The 5,546-nt window shown below is 41.0% G+C and overlaps 1 pseudogene; it reads left to right on the plus strand.

Annotated features, from left to right (window-relative positions):
* The first annotated feature begins 312 nt into the window (after positions 1–312).
* The window catches only part of LOC129687782 (NACHT, LRR and PYD domains-containing protein 4E-like), a 7,714-nt pseudogene continuing 2,480 nt past the window's right edge, over positions 313–5,546 (plus strand).

Genomic DNA, 5,546 nt, shown 5'->3' on the forward strand with positions numbered 1-5,546 from the left:
GAAAACAGCTCCACATCCCATTGGAAGCTGCATGGGGAATTCTTGTCAGAGATTTCCACCGAGGCAAAACCAAGATTTGTGGCTTCAATGAAGAAACTAAATTCAGAGCAAGCTGGATGTGAAGCCAAGTTGGATTTATTAAAATATAGGAACATGGCCAGGCAGTGGTGGTGCATGCCTTTAATCCCAGTACTTCTGAGGCAGAGGCAGGCAGATCTCTGTGAGTTGGAGGCCAGCCTGGTCTACAAAGCCAATCCAGGACAGTCAACGCTCTAAGAGGTCCAAATTTTAAATTTTGAATTTTGGGGCAACATGACTGAGGTCCTGGATACAAATTTAGACACAGGACCAAGTGGGCAAGTGGAGACAGACTCAGCCAAAGAGTAATCAGGCTTGCTCTTTGAGCTTGGGAGATAATGTTGCCTGGCAACCCACCCAGACAGCCTCTAGCTGGTGACCAAGATCGCATAGCCCTCCTACTAAGAAAAACCACAAGATGTGCTAATCATCCCAGCTCCCTAATAACATCCTAATCAGTATTCCAGACATTGTTCATGAGCAGATACCTTCCAGATGGCTAGTTCCCTGAAAGTGATGGCCTTGGCACCAATAGACCTAGGCTTGGAAATTCCCTGATTTCAGTTTTGTCCTTTAAAAACCCTGTTCCCCCAGACCTCAGGACTGGATATCTCTCTATTTCCACAGAGATCTTGCAACCTAGAATCCAGCTTGTATTGAATAAACATTCCTGTGTTTTGCAACAGATTCCAGATTCAACTCCTGTTGGTCTTTTGGGGTCTTATTATCTGGGCACTACAGCTACACAGAGAAACCTTCAAAAAAAAAAAAAAAAAAAAAAGGAGAGATAAGAAAACAAAACAAAGAAGTTTGCTGCTCTTCCACAGGACCTATGATTGGTTCCCAGGTGAGTGGTGTCTCCCAACTGCCTGGAACTCCAACTCCAGGTTATCTGATACACACATCACATACATGCACACATCACACACACACACACACACACACACACACACACACACACACACACACAGGCTTTCAAAATACTTTAAAATATTATTTTCAATAAGGTTAAAAGTTAAAGGCTTTTTCTCAACACACAAAGGTTTGCGGTGGCTTGGGAGGGTTACCTTCTAGGACAGGAGAAAGATTATATGTTATTTTACCCCAGTGGTACTCAACCTTCCTAATGCCATAACCCTTTAATACAGTTCCTTATGTTTTAGTAATCCCCCAACCATAAAATTATTTTGTTGTTACTTCATATCTATAATTTTGCTACTGTTATGATTCATAATGTAAACATCGGATATGTGAACCACTATGAAAGGCTCACTTAATCTCCAAGGGATGGCTACCCACAAGGTAAGAACCTCTGTTCTAGCCAGAGGTAAACACAGCCCAATTCCTGTCTTTGTTATACTGGATGGGGATGTCTTCAGGAAGGCATCACCTGCTCCTAAATGACAGCTTATTTATCCTCTCAAACAAGCTGTTCTTTGAAGAAATTTACCATGTCAGTGGGCCATTATGTCCTTGTCAGTGAGTCTGATGTTGGTCTTTTTCAGCAGTCAAAATAGCATACCAGGTCTCTGGAGCATAGCATCTTTCTTCAGCAAGTCCCTCTCTCCCTGCCCTGCTTCAGACTGTCTGACAGAGAAACATCTGCTATCTACTTGCCCTAATAGAACCATGGAATTCTCTCCCAATTTTTCTGTGTCTCGATTTCTTAGTTTTCCTGTAAAGAGGCTACATGGATTAGTTTTGCCCCTTGGGCTTCTCATTATGGTAGATTGATGATCTCATCAGTTGTTTCCAAGGACCCAGTAGTGATCTTTCCAGATAAATGGATTTCTCAACTTACACTGAAGTTGCAAAGAGGGAGAGAAACCCAAACAGGGATTGAAACTATTAAAAATTGAATATACAAGTGTAATTTTAATTTTTATTACACTAATTAATTTGTGTGTGAGTATATACATAGAGGTGCACAAATGCCACGGAGTATCTGTGGGGTTGAGAGGCCTGCTTTTAAGAGTTGGTTTTCTCTTGTGACTGTGTACTAAGATCTGAATCTTAAGAACACCCAAGAGTAAGCTCTATATTCATTCATTCATTCATTCATTCATTCATTCATTCATTCATTCATGTGGGTTTGATGCTAGAATGAAACCAAAGCTGCCTGCTTGTTAGGCCAGCACTCTACAAACTGAGCTATATCCACAGTCCCTAGCTCATTTCCTTATGAGGCTATTTCATTGTTTCATTTCTATATAGTGATGAATAATGTTGAACATCTTTTCATGAGTGAATGCATGTGTGTGCACAGGTGTATGTGGGTGAACAGAAGACAAACTCAGGTGCCATTCCTTAGTTGCCAGCACATAGACTTTGTTGTTCTAGTACCATTTGCTGAAAAAATATTCCATGTATGGTCCCACTACTTAAAGAAAAGTCTGTGTTTTAGGTTATAGATGTGCTACGTAAAAATAGGTTAACTTCTCATGTTTTCTGGATGAGTCTATATTTCTGCATCTAATATTATCTGGTGAGGGTGATAATATTATCTAATAGTATCCTCCTTTCTGTGTTTTTGTCTTAGTTAAAATTCTTAGACATTATAATTATGTTAAGCCTTTCTTTGGATGGTTTGGGCATGTCTGATTGTTTGTTTTTTGCAGTACTTGACTGGATCAACTAGAGTACACATACTGCACAAGCACTCTACTCCTGATCCATAAATCAGCCCTCTTAGTTTTTATTTTTTCTTTTTTTAATTCTTTATTAATTACACTTTATTCACTTGGTATCCCCCCTGTGGTTCCCTCCCACCTCCCTTCCCAATCCCTCCCTTCCTCCACCCTCTGCATGCATGCCCCTCCCCAAGTCCACTGATAGGGGAGGTCTTCTTTTCCTTCCTTCTGATCCTAGTCAATTAGGTCTCATCAGGAGTGGCTTCGTTGTCTTCTTCTGTGGCCTGGTAATGCTGCTTCCCCCTCAGGGGGGAGGTAATTAAAGAGCAGGCCTATCAGTTCATGTCAGAGACAGTCCCTGTTCCCATTATAATGGAACCCACTTGGATACTGAACTGCCATGGGCTACATTTGTGCAGGAGTCTTAGGTTATCTCCATGCATAGTCCTTGGTTAGAGTATCAGTGTCAGGAAAGACCCCTGTGCTCAGATTTTTTGGTTCTGTTGCTCTCCTTGTGGAGTTCCTGTCCTCTCCAGATCTTACTGTTTCCCACTTCTTTCATAAGATTCCCTGCACTCTGCCCAAAGGTTGCCCATAAGTCTCAGCATCTGCACTGATAGTCTGCAGAGCAGAGCCTTTCAGAGGCCCTCTGTGTCAGGCTTCTGACTTGTTCTCTCTTTTCTCCTTCTTCTGATGTCCATCCTCTTTGCCTTTCTGGATAGGGATTGAGCATTTTGGCAAGAGTCCTCCCTCTTGATTTTATATACTTCAAAATTTATATTTATTTATTATGTAAATGAGTATGTCATTTGTGCACCACATAAATGCCTGGTGCCCAGGGAGACCAGAAGAAGGTGTCAGGTATCCTTGAACTAGGGTTACAGGTGTTTGAGAGCCATCTGATGTGGGCTCTGATAAACAAGTTGGGTGTTCTACAAGATCAGCAGGTACTCTTAACCCCAGAGCTGCATCCCCACCACCATCATAAGCCACAATCGCATATGAACCCAGGTTCTCTGGAAGAGTATCCAGTCCTATTAAGCACTGAGCCATTTCTCCAAGCTCACTTTTTCTTTGAGCTAGGGTTTCACTAAGTTTCAGGGTTGCCTTGACTTCATTACGTGTGTAGGCAAACCCTGAACTTGTAGTCCTCCTGGCTCAGTCTCTGAAGTAGCTGGAATTCCAGGCTTATGCCACTGGACTCAGCTACCTGTTGATATTTACAGCTGGTTTATGCCAGAAGTATATTGTGTGCTATAATACTGTTACCATAATAACCATTGCACCTGATGTCACCAGAATTAGAAGTATCAGTAATTCTCTTAAGATTTGTTTATGAAAAAAAGAAAAAGATTTGTTTATGTGTATGCATTTGCCTGAGTGTATGTAGGTGCACCACATGTGTGCCATGCCTGCAGAGTTTATAAAAGGGTGTCTGATGCATTGGAGCAAAAGTTACAGGCAACTGTAAGGCCCCCTGTGTGGGTACTGGGAACCAAACCTGTGTCCTCTGCAACAGTGTGGAATGCTTTTAACTACTGAGACATCACTCCAGAACCATCAGTAAGGCTTTACAGTACTAAATATCGCTTTGTTGGTTTCCGAGGGTTGTTTCAGTGTACTCAACCTGTGGGTTGTGACACCCCCCCCCACCTGCTTTCTTCTTTCGACATTTTTCACATTTATTATTTGTGTGTATACACATATGCACTTCCATACCATGGTGCACAAGTTGAGGTCAGAGAACTACTTTTGAGAGTTAATTCTGCTTTTGTCATTTGAGTCTGAAGGACCAAACTCAGGTCATCAAGCTTGATGGCAAATGTTCCTAAGATATCTCACCAGCTCACATCTGTTGATTCTTAAATTTAGTTAAGACATTTTACATATGAAATTTGTCTTGGTTTTCCTCAGTCTCCACTGAGTATCCAACCTGCCTTTTATTTTTTTTGAGCACCTTTTAAAAATTGCTATACTTGACATAGAGAAAATTTCAGTATAAAATATGTGTGTGTGTGTGTGTGTGTGTGTGTGTAACATTGTGCTTTGCTTACAAATTTTCTCCCACGGTGACTCTCCTCTTCTCTCTATAGTTCCCTCTGGTCCCCTAAATAGTCCCCCTTTTTGCTTTTATGCCATATTATATGGGAGATTGTGTATGCTGAACATTTTAAGGTATCTTTTTAAAACTGCATGTATTCATGTATAGGTGTGGGATTATACGTGTGCCTAAAGAGGTCAGACCCTCTGGAGCTGGGTCACACATTGTTGTGAGCCACCTGGTGTGTGTATTAGAAACCATTCTCAGGTCCTCTTCAAGAGTAGTCAGTGCTCTTAACTACTATGACATATCTCCAGCCTCATTATTCTATACTTTTCATGACAGTGTAATAGTACCTGTTTTCATTATTATGTAGTCAATCTTCTGTAGATAGTAATAGGGTTTTTTTTTTTTTACAGTTTTGTGCTGTAATGGCAGCCATCTGTAATCATCCTTTCTTAGTTGTGTGCATCTGTGTATGTGGCAAGGGTTGACAAATGTCCATGTTTGAGTTTGGGGGCCATGCAGTCTGCCATACCTAGTTAGTCCTTGGTATTTCTTTGTTCTAGCAGGACAGCTTTGTGCAGCACAGGGTTCTGTTGGTCCAGAGAATTATCTATGATATCCATGCTTTTGATTGTGAATGAATATATTTATTAAGTACATAGAAAATCAAAGTAAAAGAATAAATAGCAAATGATAGAGATAAGTGGTAGGTAGGTTGGTAGGCAGGTCAGTAGGTAGGTAGGTAGATAGATAGATAGATAGATAGATAGATAGATAGATAGATAGATAGA

The sequence above is a fragment of the Psammomys obesus genome, unplaced genomic scaffold (genome assembly GCF_907164565.1).
Source record: "Psammomys obesus unplaced genomic scaffold, mPsaObe1.curated_primary_1811, whole genome shotgun sequence".
NCBI classification, from domain to species: domain Eukaryota; kingdom Metazoa; phylum Chordata; class Mammalia; order Rodentia; family Muridae; genus Psammomys; species Psammomys obesus.